Source organism: Schistocerca cancellata, chromosome 3, assembly GCF_023864275.1.
Source record: "Schistocerca cancellata isolate TAMUIC-IGC-003103 chromosome 3, iqSchCanc2.1, whole genome shotgun sequence".
In the NCBI taxonomy this organism is placed as follows: domain Eukaryota; kingdom Metazoa; phylum Arthropoda; class Insecta; order Orthoptera; family Acrididae; genus Schistocerca; species Schistocerca cancellata.
This window is the reverse complement of record NC_064628.1, coordinates 897,914,501-897,931,630: the sequence shown is the minus strand read 5'-3', so window position 1 is coordinate 897,931,630 and position 17,130 is coordinate 897,914,501.

Sequence of the window (17,130 nt, the reverse complement as noted above, 5' to 3'; positions counted from 1 at the left end):
TATTCATAATCTTCGTTTTCGCAAATGTATATGTACCTTTTTCCGAATATGGCATGTTTTCAGAAGGTAGGGTTGCTGCGTGTGAAATGATATGCAGTTATGTTTATAATCTTGATTGTCACAAAGATTTTGCTTTTTTTTCGAATGCGGCACGGTTTCCGAGTATAAGGTTACGCAGGAACCTAAGAGTATAGCCATCCATATAGGTCAATTCTAGGCATCTTTCCTCGTTTCGTTATTTTTCGTGATTTTTCTTTGAGCGTTTATATTTATTTCTTTCAGGGCTTTTTTCCTCTATACAAGTCAAGTCTAGTTATCGATGGCACGTTTGTTATTTTTCACGTTTCTCCAGTAGCACAGCGAGCGATACAAAAAAGTGAAATCCTCAATGAAATAATTAACAGCCGGTATAAATCTCGAAAAATAAAAGAACGTGCAAACGACAATCACAGTGACGCCACGCACCAAAGTTCTCAAGTACTACACACTGCACATCTACAACAGCAACGGTACTACAAAAGTAACACCAAAATCCAAAATCGTGTAACGAATCACTGCATACACCTACTGCGGATTCTTTTATAATGTTAATGTTTGGTACCGCTCTAATTGTTGATTGCAGGTTCCTTTATTACGTCATTTTCATTAGGTGTGTACTGCCAATTTCTTTACGGTTCCACTCTGTGGTATCACTTCCTTTTCTACAGCAAAAACAGGTGAATAAGACAGACTACCAGCTGTAATTAATGGTGGTTTCCAATGAATCTTAAACATAGTTTCAACGGGTTTAAACCAGTCTTCTTCAGAAGGATAGGAAACTTCGCATTAGCAACAGTTAGTAAAGCGATCTAACATTTTCACATGAAATGTGTCGGTAACGATCTACACATCCATTTGTGGAAGTTAATGCCGCTAAAACGAAGGGCTTGTCACATAGGTAAAATCAATCACATAAAATGCCAGACCATGTTAAGAGCTACATGTCCGCTAGGATTTCTGTGTCGGCATGTAGCTCTTAACGTGGTCTGGTATTTTATGTGATTGATTTAACTGATGTGACAACCTCTTGATTTTAGGGGTCCGTAACTTTTACAGATCAATGTTTCAGATCGTTGCCGAAAAATTTCATGTGGATATGCCAGATTGTTGTACTAACGGACTGTGTGCTAATATGAGATTTTTTGTCTTTCTGAAATGACGGGTTTAAATCCTCTGAAATCATGATTAGGGTTAACTGAAAGCCATTTATTGCAACTCTTTGGTTGTCTTAGTCACCTGTTTTTCTGTAACCATTGCTAAAGTGCATCCGTATTCAAAATAAATAGCAAACCTTGGAATCGACAACTAGAATTGACCTTTATAGGAATTCTGTTTTGCTTTCTCTTTATTTACAGATTATGATACTATTTATTTCATTTTGAGGTTAGTTTTTCCCTTACTTTCCAGCGGTAGTTTCCTTAGGTTAAATATTTATTATTAAGAAATACCGTTCTTCCAAAATACTACAAGTTTACTATGCGTGATATAGTAGTGAATTTTAAAGGTCGTCTGTTGTTCTTTCATTTAATCGCGTCAACTGTGGTAATAGCTGAGGCACTGAGAACTATAAGGGCCCCAAAATCTGATATAAAGGTTTGAGAAAAATAAATATTTGTGAAAATCAAATTCGTTGGTAAACCACCAGTCTGATAGGCCTGACTTGTTTTTTAACCAAGTCTCAACGTCCTATGTTTCCTATAAAAATCGTTTACCCACTTTATGCTATGAATTTAGGATTATTATTATTGTTAATCCACAATAGTTTCATGTAAAGGTTAGTGGCGGTAGTGTATTTTTGACTGTAGTGTAGTTTATAATTAATGTAAAACTAAAATCAGAACATATAGAACAGATACTATATAAATGTACCAGCGCACATATATGACGTAGCCCAGCACTTCACGTTCCTCGGTATTATCATTCCCATTAAACGCATTCTCTGGCTTGAGGTTCAAATAAAACTATATGTTCACTTTAGACATGATATCTAGTAGTTTTGTTAAGTCTACGTCTTTCAGGTTTGACGTGGTTATTTTATTAAGTCTCTGTAATTCAAGGTCGATCTTTACCTTCCGCCTGTGTACACTATATATATTTTGGAAAGTTTCTACGAACCGTAGGAAAATAACAATCTTTGGTCACCCTAGATGTGACTTGAAAATGATAGCCTCCCACGACTTCAGTGTAGTACGTGTTACTTTAAACGACAATTCATGGGAACCTTCATCATAGTGAAATTTCTGAAATATACATTATTGCCACGAGCATCAAATTTTGGTTTGGTAGTGAGGTCTGCTATATCCTTAGATGTTCTTAAATCCTTTGTGTCCATTTTACAAACTGCAATGCTGACATCATGGAACGTGAGGTTAGTAGGGCATTTCTTCAAGAGCTACGGAAGTGAATATCAGAGAAATCTGCGAGACAGCTTTTCGCAAATGTTCATTTACACACGTCAGGCGTACAGCACTGATAAGGCTGGTTCGCCGTAAGATTAATAGATGTCAGGAGCATGCATACATGTTACAGTCTCAATCGAAGACGGGGTTTTTTAGGCCTTTGTGATTCTGAGCGCCTATTTCATGCATGTAATTTTCCTTTTTTTCTGTTTATTACTTTCATTTTCGTTGTCAGTTTCATTGCGATATAACTCGTGGCATTGTAATTAATTACGTGCACTTTGATTGTGTTTTGTCGTATGTATATGTATTATCTTTTTTCTATGATACTTTGCTTGCGAATAAGCTGCGAGTGAAATACTTGTTTTTGCCAACTTAGCCTATACGCACTTTAATGCTTTACATGTAGGAACAGATAGAAGAAATATAGTAAATATAACTTTTTAGTAATTTTTATCCACTACACAGTTCATTCATGCTACTTAAAACGAAATTTGATTGGAAAGGAAATATATGGAGAAAATAGATATCGCCATGTTTTTGCAGCTGGTTTGCTGAAGCTTGGCCACGCCAGCACATGCACTCCAACGAACAGAACTTGGGTTTTACGGCAGGGAGGCCAGTGCATGTAACACACTAAAATTTACAAAAGACGGCTATTAAGTTATTCAAGACTCTCATAAATTTTGGTCAGTGATATGGCCTGAACTGACCATCGGGCAAACTCTGATGAGATAGACGACATTATCAGAAGATTAGACCAAAAGGAGCCGGCCGCGGTTGCCGAGCGGTTCTGGGCGCTTCAGTCCGGAACCGCGTGACTGTTACGGTCGCAGGGTCGAATGCTGCCTCGGGCTTGGATGTGTGTGATGTCCTTAGGTCAGTTAGGTTTAAGTAATTCTATGTTATAGGGGACTGATGACCTCAGATGTTAAGACCCATAGTGCTCAGACCCATTTGAACTATTTTTAGACCAATGAACGTGGAATTACATCCACCCAAAGGTGGATAGGTGAAATTCCAACAATAGTGAAAAACACAACCACTTCAAAAAGTTTGCTCTGCTGCAGGCGCGTACTACGTACAGTCTTGAGGTCCGGGGGGCGAATACCCATGGTGAACACCTCTTTACCTCCTACATACCTCCTGCATGGCTACTACCCCTGCCAAGCCAACAAAATGTCCTCACACATTGTTTCTTGTTTCTGCATCACGCTTAGACAAAAAAATTTGTAGATGTTTTCGAAATACTTTCTGCTTAACCTCTTAGCCTCTGCAACACCTTTAAGGACTGGATTCAAATTGTGGCTCAGTTCTTTTTTATACACCACTAATACACCCCGTCACGGTGTTGGCCAAAGCACTTGCTCGCGTCTTGTTCCTTTCGCTCATACGGTCAGTTAATTGATTTTCGAGATCGGTTTCGCACCTGGGTGAAAGAGGTAAATCATTATCATATCTTAACCGCTGAATGGGTAGGAAAACAGCGGTGCCAGATCAGTCTGTCGATAGATCGGGGTTCACTAGGCAGGACCTGTGTCGCAGTAGGTATGGGTAGGGGAGGGAGGCAAAGCTTATAGGTGACAGTGTTGTGCGGGAGGGCGAAATCAATCATAGGGAAATTCATGTCGTAATTGGTGTTAGAGCTACATCATTTTTAGACTGAAGTCAGCTAATAGGTATCTCTGCCTAGGGGTAGCCTCTCTAATAAAAGATTGACATTCGAGATAGGTTCGGTATCTAAATAACGAAGGAATTAGCATATTTCATCAAAATATAAGAGATAATAGAATTAAAGTTAGTAAACTGCTTATAGATGTTGACTCTGATATTACTGATATATCAGAGCACCATTTTAATAATGTGATAATTTAGAGGTTTCTTTTACCAAGGTGCAAATTAGCATGCTATTTTTCAAGGAGCTCTTTGCGGAGTGGGGTAGTGGCCATGTACGTGGGAAATGTTATTTCATTTAAGTTTGTTGACGCATCAAAACACTGCATTGTATAGGTCTTTCAGTGTTGTGCAGGATCAGTGAATTCAGTGAAACTTAACCTTTAATTATAGTTATTTATATGTCCCCTGATTCTGATATGAGGGCATTTCTGTTCAAGCGTGAGAGAGTTCTTGGATCGCTTGGTATGAAGTACCAGAAATTAGTTTATCTGATGACTTTACAAGTAATTTTACAACTGACTGTGCAATAAAAGAAATGTTGTGAAAGAACTTTTAGATTCATATCATCTGATGCATACTGTATGCTTTCTGACCAGAGTGCAGGGACGATAGCACAACCATATATTAAATGTTTGTTCATTCTTGATTGATAGAGAGACATTTCGTTAGTGAAAGAGTGAATAGCCTTTCAGACCATGACGCACAAATTAAAGTGGTAAAAGAAAAATGTGCATACACAAATGTTAAATATAGCTGCAAACTATTTAGAAAAAATAACAGAGAGTTTTCGAACTTTATTAAAGAACAAGTGCGGCACTACGTTTATAGTGCTGATAACACAGACGACGGATAAATATAAAGCTTTCATCAACCCATTTCTCATCCTCTTTGAAAGTTCCTTTCCATATAACGTTCAAAACGGGGCACAGGCAACCTAGGCGGCTTTCTACTGGGATAAGGTTATTATGTAGAACAAAATGGGAATTATATAATTTTAGAAATAGTCTCAATCGAGCTGCAGTAGCCCATTACTGACACTCCTGTAAAGTGCTTAATGTGTTATTAGGAAGGCAAAAAGCATGTGATTTGGAAATAGAATAGCTAATTGTCAGAAAAATTTAAAGTTATATGGTCGGTAGTGAAGGAAGCCAGTGAAGTGAAATGAGCAGGACAAGGTCGAGGATATAAAGTCAGTATGTGGCAAAAAAAAAATTTCTGTTACTGGTAAGTCAGTATTTCACAATCACTTTCTCAATACAGCTGGCGCATTAAATAAAAACTTAATTTCTTAGGGGAATCACATAACTCTCTTAGAAAATGACTTTCCAAGACTGCTCTCTGAAATATACCTCCGTGATAATGACAAGAGGGAGACTGAGTCAATAATTAAAGCGCCGGAGACTAATGGGTCTCATGGATTTGATGAGGTACGCAGCAGTATACTAAAGCACTCTGCTTCATAAGTTACCCCAGGACTTAGCCATTTCTGTAATTTTTGTTTTAGGAATAGTCAGTTTCCTGAAGGTTTAAGGTGCTCAGCAGTGAAATCACTTTATAAAAAAGGAGAATGTGATAATGTAGAAATTTTTGACCCATTTCTAAGACACTGGTGTTTGCTAAAGTTATTGAAAAGGCTGTACATTAACGGTAATTCATAGTTTCAGTTCACACAATTTGCTGTCAAACGATTAGCGTTTGGAAGTGGTTTAACAACTGAAATCGCTGTATTTTCTCTGTGAGACACGGGACAGATTAAACAGAAATGCGAGAACATTGGACGTCTTCTTTGACTTTACTGAGACCCTTGACTGTGTTGGCCACAAAATACCAATGCAGAAGCTAGAACATCGTGGAATAAAATGATTAACACACAATTGACCCCACTCATACTTTAATAAGATACAACGATAGGTCACATAGCCACAGTAATTAGAACGGCAATGACACGGAATCTGACTGAGGGTGGTTAAGTAAAGGGAGGTGGGGAGATGGGATATATATATATAAACCATATGCCTTTATATATCATTTGTCTTTTAATATGACTGGTGATTTTCTGTTTACTGATGGCAGTAGCTTGGTAGTGAAGGATGTTGAGTGCAACGTAGGCAAAGTATGAAATCCTGCAGTTTAAGACATATGTCCATTGCTCGTAGAAAAAAATGCTATTTACAAAAAGACCATATTTTAGAGTTTCTGACATACAATTCGACGAAAACTGACATTTTGATTTCATAGAATGGGCATACGATTAGAGAATCTGAGCTGCCCAAATTTCTAGGTGTTCGGACAGATAGTAGGCTGACATGGAAACCCCCTGTCCAGGATCTTGTTCAAGCACATAACGGTGCCATTTTTACCATCAGAACAGTATCTGCAATAAGTGATAGTCTAACATGGAAATTAGTTTACTTCGTTTATTTTCTTTCGCTTATGACACACCCATTCTCAAACGGTATTTTTGTTTCAGAAATGGGCAGTTAGAGTTAAATGTGGTACACATTCGCGAACCTATTATCAGACCCTGTTCAGGAGTCTTGGAATTCTGACACTGGCTTCTCAGTATACATTTTCTTTAATGTCGTTCGCTGTTAACAGTATGAACTTATTCTCCAGAAATAGCAGCCGCCTCCCTCTCAATTAATACTAGACAGAAATCCAATCTGCATTTGGATCGACCTCCTTGTCTCTTGTGTAGAAAGCCGTGCAGTATTCTGATGCATCAATTTTCAATAGGCTACCGTGAAGAACTTCCCTCATGGGTCACCCCTTCTTTTCTGTCGGGGAGTTTCTGGATGAAAGAAAGAATATTCGTGAGTTATATTGTTAATTATGCTAATTCTTACTGAGCAGCTTGTCATTTGCATACGATTCGTGTAAATGTCCGTCATTAACGGTTCTGATGTTAATTTCGTGTACTGACTCGTTCCATGACCGTAGAGATTTGCTCCTCAGTTTGATCTACGGAACTAGAGGTCTAAAATAAAATGAAAATAAATAAATTACTCTGATTACTTTAACATAGGGAAAGATTTGTCTCGACTGGTCCATTTTACTATTTTCATCCAATTTCCCTCATATTTTAACGTTTCATTTAATGTACAGAGTTGTTCTAGATGATGGATCCATTTTCAAAACTTCGTATCCAAAATGATCACTCTTTATACCAATGAAAAGAGGAAGTTTCAAAGTTTTTTCATAATGTTTGATATCAATTTAATAAATTTAATAATTCGTGATTAATTAGTTTTTAATAATTATTTAATAAGTAGAAATGTGATGAATGTTATAAATGTTCAATGTGGCCACCTTTGGCTGCACGGCAAACATCGACGCGGTAACCAAACTCTTCCCACACACGCAAAAGTGTATCTGCTGTTACTGAGTCCACAACAGCAGTGATCCGGTTCCGCAAATCGTTTAGAGCGGTTGGTAGAGGCGGGATGTAAACAGCTTCCTTCACATAACCCCATAAGAAATAGTTGTACCGTGCAAGATTAGGAGATCTCTGTGGCCAGAAGTGCAGTGCCAGGTACTCAAGTGCCTGCGACCAATCCAGCGCTGAGGAAGGGAGTCATTCAAAAAGCCTCGTACATCACGGTGCCAATGGGGCGAAGCTCCATCTTGTTGGAAAATGAAATCCTGGGAATCTTCCGTAACTTGAGAGAACAGTCATTGTTATAACAGATCCAGGGACGTGATTCCTGTTACAGTTCTTCCCGCAAAGAAAAATGGCCTAAAAACCTCTGTTTCGTGTTGCAATGGTGAATGTGGATTTTCTAAACCCCACGTGCGAACATTGTGTCTGTTGACTTTTCCGCTAGGGTGAAACGTCGCTTCATCGCTAAAAATTACACACTGTAGAAATGCGTCATCCTCCATCTTTGCTAGCACATAACCACAAAATGCGAGACGCTTCTCTTTGTCATTCGGGTTGAGAGTCTGCAAAAGTTGTAATCGGTAGGGTTTGTGCAGCAAACGCCGTCTCAGAAATTTCTATACAGTTGGCTGGGGTATTCCAAGTTCTCGACTGGCTCTATTGGCAGACTTACTGGGACAGCACACAAAACTTTCTTGAATCCGTCGTCTGTTTAAATTGCTTAAACCAACGGCTAATGATTTTGCGAGACGATGGTTGCATACCGAAATTGGTACGAAATGTCTGCAGCACTGTAATTTGCGATTCACTTTTCGCGAACTCAAGAACGCGGAAAACGTTGTGCTCCACATTCGCCGTTTCACTCACAACTCTATATGTCTAGCTACCTTGCTCACAACTGACACTGAAACAGAATGATGGCCCTATTGACGCGCTTGTGAAACCATCACCACCCGCCCGCCGCCGCCGCCAAAAACTTCGAAACATCCACTCTTCATTGGTGTAATGCTTGTTCGTTTTGGATTTGAGCTTGAATACATACGAATTTTTGAAAATGGGTTCATCATTTAGAATAACCCTGTATTTCATAACGGCTTTAGTCGCCACAGTGTCTGTTCCTTTGGACATGCATGCATCTGCAAAGGAACTTGGCATCGTAATCAGAACACCACACACACTGCAATATCGTTTCGTTATTTAATTGGTTTCTTTCCTTCGGGCACCAGGTCTTGTTATTCTTCCGGACGCTACAGCCCATTTATGCCCCTACTGTTATCGCTAGACGGTTTCGTTAATTGTACTGTGATAATTGTCCGCATTAGAATAGACACAAATCGCGACGTAACGTAGTTTTCAACAATACAGAGGTCTCTTCAACGTCCCATGCCGTATCTTAGCAACAGTCTCAGACGATTCGAATGACGAGCAACACGAATGTCCCTGTCCGCTTTCAGCGCAACCTTAAGAAAATCGTGAAATGCAGTAGCAGCACGGACAACAGTAGCGGTCTTGGGTAAGTCATGAACCAGCATCTGCTTTATGCTAATCCTTCGCGGCCAAAACAAAGGCGTCAAACCAATAGCGCCTTTCTGCGGACGCGTAACATTAATTCTAACATCATGTATATTTAATGAATATGGACATCTACGGCAGAGAAGTTAATGCAGGGTAATTCAATTTTGCAAACCAATCGTCCAGACTGTTTATCACGATTCGTCTAATGCAGTTTGTGTTGGAGAAACTTTAATTTTATAAATCTTGTAATTAGAGTGAGATCGGAATACGACAGATTATAAATGCTCCTAGGAACCTGCCGTTCCAAGTACATACTGTATTCGTTCGTTTAAATGACGTTCGACAGGTTTAGTAAATCGCCATGCTGTTTTGAAACACACGTTTTCTACGGACCTATCGTGCGAAATAATATATGCTAATACAAGTCTTTTTATTATAGATAGATTTCAGACATTAAGTTCTGTTTTGAGTCAGTTCTAGTGTCCGATTCCACCGGTCACCTTTGATCAATTTCTGTATGACACCATGAGTTCACGATGCGAAGGATGTAACTGATTTCTTGTTGTATGTTATCTATGGTTGTCTTAGTAACTGACATAACTTTGCTGTTTATTATAAATATGTCACTGTTTCCGAGGGTGTAGTTTGGCAGGAACGTTGCACAGGTTAAATTGGTGCGAATGAATCAAGGAACAATCGTATTAATAATCTTCAAATATATGTCTACCTTTTTAAGAATCTGGCATGACTTTCGTAGGCAGAGTTGCGCAGGAACCTAAGAGCACATCTTACATTGCTGCGTGTGAAATGATCTGCTGTTGTGTTGCTAATCTTGGTTCTCACAAAAATTTTGCTTTTTTCCGAATGTGGCACGGTTAGGCAGGAACCTAGGAGGACAGCCATATAGGTCAGTCCTACGTCTTCATTCCACGGATCATTATTTTTCGTGATTTTTCTTTAAGTCTTTATTTTTATTTCTTTCAGGGCTTTTTTCCCCTCTATGCAGGTCACGTCTAATTATCGATGGCAACGTTTGTTATTTTTCGCGTTTTTCCTGTAGCATAACGAGCGATACGAAAAAGTGAAATCCTCAATGAAATAATTAACAACCGGTGAAAATCACGAAAAATAACAGAACGTGGAATCGACAATCAGAGTGATACCACGCACGGCGATTCTGAAAGACTGCACAGTACAAACTTACAACAGCAACGGTAGTACAGAAAGTAACACCAAAAACCAAAATCGTGTAACGAACCACTGCATACACTTACTGTGCATTCTTTTATAGTTTTCATGTTTGGTACCACTCTAATTGTGGATTCCACGTTCCTTTATTACGTCATTTTCATTAGGTGTGGACTGCTAATTCCTTTACGATTTAACTTATAGTATCGCTTCCTTTTCTACTTCAGAAACGTGGTAAATAGCAACATAACAGGTAAATAACACGGCCTACTAGTTGTTTCCAATTAATCGTAAACATGGTTTCAACGGATTTAAACCTGTCCTCTTCAGAAGGCAGGAAACATCACATTAGCAACAGTTAGAAAAGGAATCTAATATCTCCACATGAAATGTGTCGGTAACGATCTGTACATCCATCTGTAAGTGTGAACGCCCTTAAAATGAAGGGCTTGTCACATCGATAAAATAAATCACATAAAATGCTAGACCATGTTAAGAGCTACATGTCCACCAGGATTTCTGTGTCGACATGTAGCTCTTAACATGGTCTGGCATTTTATGTGATTGATTTTACTGATGTGTCAACCTCTTGATTTTAGGGGCCTTAACTTTTACAGCTGAATGTACAGATCGTTGCCGACACATTTCATGTGGAGAAGCTAGATCGTTTTACTGACTGTGTGCTAATATGAAGTTTTTTGTCCTTCTGAAAAAGACGGGTTTAAATCCTTTGAAACCATGATTAAGGTTAACTGAAAATAATTTATTGCAACTCGTTGGCTGTCTGTTAATCTGTAACCGCTGCTGAAGTGCATCCATGTAAAAATGAATAGCAAACCTTGGAATCAACAACTAGAATTGACCTTCATATGAATTCTGTTTTGCTTTATCTTTATTTCCAGCTTATGTTCTAGTTGCGTTTCCTATATGATCCTATTTATTTCATTTTGCCGTTAGTTTGTCTCTCACTTTCCCGCAGTAGTTCCCTTAGGTTAAATATTTATGATTAAGAATTACCGCTCTTCCATAATACTACATGTTCACTGTGCGTGAAATTGTAGTGAACTTTAAAGATCGACTGTTGTTCTTTCATTTAATCGCGTAAACTGTGGTAATAACTGAAACACTGAGAACCAGAAGGGCCCCAAAAACAGATATAAAGGTTTGAGAAAAATAGATATTTGTGAAAATCAAGCCGGCCCGAGTGGCCGAACTTTTCTAGGAGCTACAGTCTGGAACTGCGGGACCGCTACGGTCGCAGGTTCGAATATTGCCTCGGGCATGGATGTGTGTGACGTCCTTAGGTTAGTTAGGTTTAAGTAGTTCTAAGTTCTAGGGGACTGATGACCTGAGAAGTTAAGTCCCATAGTACTCAGAGCCATTTGAACCATTTTTTTGAAAATCATATTCGTTGACAAACCACCAGTCTGATAGGTTTGACTTGCTTTTTTAACCAAGTCTCAACATCCTATATTTCCTATAAAATCGTGTACCCATTTCATGTTATGAAAATTAATATTTAGGTTTACTATTATTGTTAATCCACCACAGTTTCATATAAAGGTTAGCGGCGGAAGTGTCTTTTTGACTGTAGTGCAGTTTATAATTAATGTAAAACTAGAATCAGAACATAAAGGACAAATACCACATAAATGTACCACACGCACATATATGACGTAGCCCAGCACTTCAGGTTCCTCGGTATTATCATTCCTATAAAGCGCATTTTCTGGCTTGAGGTTCAGATAAAACTATATGTTCATATCGAGTAGTTTTGTTAAGTCTCGTATTTCAGATTTGGCGTGGTGCTTTTGTTAAGTCTCTGTATTTCAAGGACCTTCTTTACCTTCCGCATTTGTACACTATACATATTTTGCAAGGTCTCTATGAATTGTGGGGAAATAACAAACTCGTCTCCCTAGATGTGACTTGAAGAAAACTATGGCCTCCCACGACTTCAGTGTAGTATATGTCACTTTAAACGACAATTCATGGGAACCATCATAGCAAAATTTCTGAAATATACATTATTGCCATGAACATCAATTTTTGGTTTGTTCTTTTTTGCTATGTTCTTAGATGTTCTTAAATCCTTTGTGTCCATTTTACAAACTGCAATGGTGAAACTATGGTATGTGTGGCTAGTAGGGCATTTCTTCAAGAGGTATGGACGTGAATATCAGAGAAATCGGCAAGACAGCTTTTCGGCAATGTTCATATACACAGTTCATGAGTACAGCAGTGCTAAGGCTGGTTCGCCGTAGGATTAATAGATGTCAGGAGCATGCATACACGCTACAATCTCAATCGAAGACGGGGTTCTTTAGGCCCTTGTGGTTTCCACGCCTCAATTTATTTCACACATTGTGAATAACAATAAAAGCTATTTCACGCATGTATGTTTCCTTTCTTCTGTTTGCTACATTCACTTTCGTTGTCAGTTTCTTTGCGATATAACTCGTGGCCATGTAATTACTTACGTGAACATCGATGGTATTTTATCGTATGTATATGTATTATCTTTTTTCCTGTGATACTTTGTTTACGAATAAGTTGCGAGAAAAATATTTGTTTTTGCCAACTTCGGCTATACGCATTTTAAGGTTTACAGCTAGGAGCGGATAAGAGAAATATAGTGAATATAAGTTTTTAGTAATTTTATCGGCTACACAGTTTATTGATGCTACTTAAAATGAAATTTGATCGGAAAGGAGATATATGGAGAAAATAGATGTCACCGTGCTTTCAGCTGATTTGCTGAAACATGGCCACGCGAGCACATGCACTCCAACGATAAGACAATGGTTCAAATGGCCATGAGCACTATGGGACTTAATTTCTGATGTCATCAGTCTCCTAGAACTTATAACTACTTAAATCTAACTAAACTAAGGAATCACACACATCCATGCCCGAGGCAGGAATCGAACCTGCGACCGTAGCGGTCGCGCGGTTCCAGGCTAAAGCGCCTAGAACCGCTCGGCCACTCCGGCCCGGAACAATAAGAATTTGTATTTTACAGTAGGAGTGCCAGTGCATGTAACACACCAAAATACTGGAACTACAGAAATAATTACGATCGCAGATCTCTAATTGCAGTTGACTATACATATGTGTATGTCAGGGAAATTCTGGCGCAGAGATCTAACGCAAATAACTACCTGACGGACACAATTTACTCTGTAGAATTTAGTTCACACCAACAGGGTGTCAGCGACACCACTCCAAGGTAGTTATTTTGTTCACCATAGCGTTTTCGAATTCATATCATTAACGTGTCACACAGTGTTAAAACTGTCGACAGTGTTAAAGTAGATGCATCAAATTGGCAACACATATTTCGTAATTCTCACATCGGAAAGACGGATGCGACAAAATTTTTTGGAATGGAATGCTGTTATGGCATTAACGGGGACACACATAACTTTTTACCAGTAGCGAAGCACAATAAATAAACAGAAACGCAATTTCAGTTACTGCATCGGTTCTGCCTGTGAGTGACAGTGATGTCATGGGAGAGACGGAACCATGAAAACTATCTGCATTTCGACCACATGTGTGTTTCATGCATGTTGACTGTTATAGTGTAAATGCCACAAATTACGTTTGTTTGGTTTGTGGGGCGCTCAACTGCGCGGTTATCGCGAAAATTTCATCACATGTCGTAGCCCATCTGGGAGGAGGTAACGCACATCACAAAGATTCGCAACTGGTGCTGGGTGCAATCACAAATGTCTACGCTCTCTTACTTAGTGTTGAAATATCATAACCTTTATCCCAAGAGAACTTGCTCGTCCACACTGAACTGAAATTCAAGTCTCGTGTTACTGATCACTTTAAAAGAAAACTAATAAGTTCGAATTCACCTTTTCTGCTGCTGCCAGTAATGGAGCAATCAAGGCAAGAGCCGCAAAGGGGTAGTTAAGAGTTACTATGTGTTAGACTACGGTCTATTACAGCAGATGCAGCCACGTCACTGCTGTTCGTTTTTGTTATTCACTGTGAAAGCAGCGTTCCAAGCGGGCAGAAAGCTACAGTTTATGATGAGTGCAAACAGTAGGTATCCTTTTATTGATTTGAACATATTTTTTACCTAAGGAAGCATATTTAGTGCAGCAAAAATCGGCAATAACTAAAAATCTACATCATATTTGTCTTTCTTTAGTTATCTATGGATCATGGAAGGTGTGACATGGTACATTACAGGACAGTTTGTTTACGATTCTCTTGTAACGAAAATTCAGTAGCTCGTTGTCTTCTGATGTTCCTAAAGGACACGTTCCGCATCACAAATTCCTTACTAGATCTAAGGTGCTCCACCTATGACCTGCAGACATTTCGCCGCCAATGCACATGTTTAGCTTACAGTTGCTATTTCCATACCTCAGGCAAAACTACACTGATGCCAGCCATATTGGTGCGGACAACTTACATCTATCCACGACAATACTATATTGCATTACCGCCCACACATCCAAGACAACATCGTGCTAGAACGAACTGGGTGCTTGTGTGTATTAATACACATCAGTCTTTTCTCCCCATCGACGTAGGTCACAGTAGCACGACGTTGTCAGTGACATAGTGGTAACGCGAAAGAAACTGCTTCGACTTGGGATGGCACCGGACCAATTTGGCGCGAAGTGTGCTCTACAAGACATCCTGGAGCACCGTTCCGTGTCCGACGGCCAAAATAAACGTGGTCGTAGATTCGGAACAGATTGGCCCACTTTACCCACAGGGCACGTTCAGCAATATGCGTACTACTAGCAAGTATGTTACGACCAGACTGGCCTTCTATCCGGCTGCAAAGCCGGCATTCGAGACTATTTAACTCAGCAACATTAGCTATTAAAAATGTTACAACGGAAACATAAAGAATTTTTCAGCATTGTTTTGCAAATCTTTATCAGTAGCGTAGTCTAAAGTTTTCACTTTGTGATTTTTTTTCCTTACTCTTCGAGGGAAGCATTATTGTTCTTTCTCAAGGAAAACTTCCTCCATTTCTCATAAAGAGTCTTTATGCTGCGTTTTTCTACAAGGTTTTTTCTTTCTTTAAGAGTAGTGGCCATTACTTTTAGTAGAGGAGTTTTCTTTCCAGTTCTTTTCCCAAGTAATTAGCCATAACGCTTATCTTCCCACAATGAAGTTTCTTAATTTTCCAAGACAAGGTTTGTTCCTTTCTATGATGAGGTTATTTTATTCATTTACATGAAGACATTATTTTTATGTTCTTCGTGAAAAAGCTCATCTCCTATCACAATGAGTTACTTAAAGAGTCAGGGAAACACCTCAGGACAATTTCTGCACCCGGGACTGGGTGTATGCATTGTGCTCACGTAATTTCATCACCAACGCGCAAGTCGCCGAGGTTGTTGTTGTTGTGGTCTTCAGTCCTGGGACTGGTTTGATGCAGCTCTCCATGCTACTCTATCCTGTGCAAGCTTCTTCATCTCCCAGTACTTACTGCAACCTACATCCTTCTGAATCTGCTTAGTGTATTCATCTCTTGGTCTCCCTCTACGATTTTTGCCCTCCAACGCTAAATTTGTGACCCCTTGATACCTCAACACATGTCCTACCAACCGGTCCCTTCTTTTTGTCAAGTTGTGCCACAAACTCCTCTTCTCCCCAATTCTATGCAATACCTCCTCATTAGTTATGTGATCTACCCATCTAATCTTCAGCATTCTTCTGTAGCACCACATTTCGAAAGCTTCTATTCTCTTCTTCTCTGACTATCGTCCACGTTTCACTTCCATACATGGCTACACTCCATACAAATACTTTCAGAAACGACTTCCTGACATTTAAATCTATACTCGATGTTAACAAATTTTTCTTCTTCAGAAACCCTTTCCTTACCATTGCCAGTCTACATTTTATATCCTCTCTACTTCGACCATCATGAGTTATTTTGCTCCCAAAATAGCAAAACTTCTTAACTATTTGAAGTATCTCATTTCCTAATCTAATTCCCTCAGCATCACCCGACTTAATTCGACTACATTCCATTATCCTCGTTTTACTTTTGTTGATGTTCATCTTATACCCTCCTTTCAAGACACTGTCCATTCCGTTCAACTGCTCTTCCAAGTCCTTTGCTGTCTCTGACAGAATTACAATGTCATCGGCGAACCTCAAAGTTTTTATTTCTTCTCCATGGATTTTAATACCTACTCCGAACTTTTCTTTTGTTTCCTTTATTGCTTGCTCAATATACAGATTGAATAACATCGGGGATAGGCTACAACCCTGTCTTACTCCCTTCCCAACCACTGCTTCCCTTTCATACCCTTCGACTCTTATAACTGCCATCTGCTTTCTGTACAAATTGTAAATAGCCTTTCGCTCCGTGTATTTTACCCCTGCCACCTTCAGAATTTGAAAGAGAGTATTCCAATCAACATTGTCAAAAGATTTCTCTAAGTCTACAAATGCTAGAAACGTAGATTTGCCTTTCCTTAATCTTTCTTCTAAGATACGTCGTAGGGTCAGTATTGCAGATTGTGGAGCTACTGCGAAGCTAGATAACAATCAGAGAATAATAAATAACTCGTGGCGGGAGAAACAATCTCGTACAGACCGTCATTAAATGTTTCACATTAATGTATCATAATCAGCAAGAAGACAGACAAAATTAAGTGAACTCTCGATTTGAAGACAACTGAGTCGATAGTATTAGCCCTCTGTAATCTAGTATATTTATAGAAATGGTCCTCCAGTTTTATCCAGTTGTTAGCGTTTCGCCCCCTATGAAGGAACAAAAATCAATAGTCGAACCTGTATTTGGACATAATGTCATTCTCAATAAGACAAAGATAGATATGTGTAAGCTACCACGGTGTCTTGGTTGGCTATGAAGTTAACCAGCTTTATGATAAGCTTCTCACACTAATCGGCCTTTCACTCTGCACTCAACACAAAACGTTT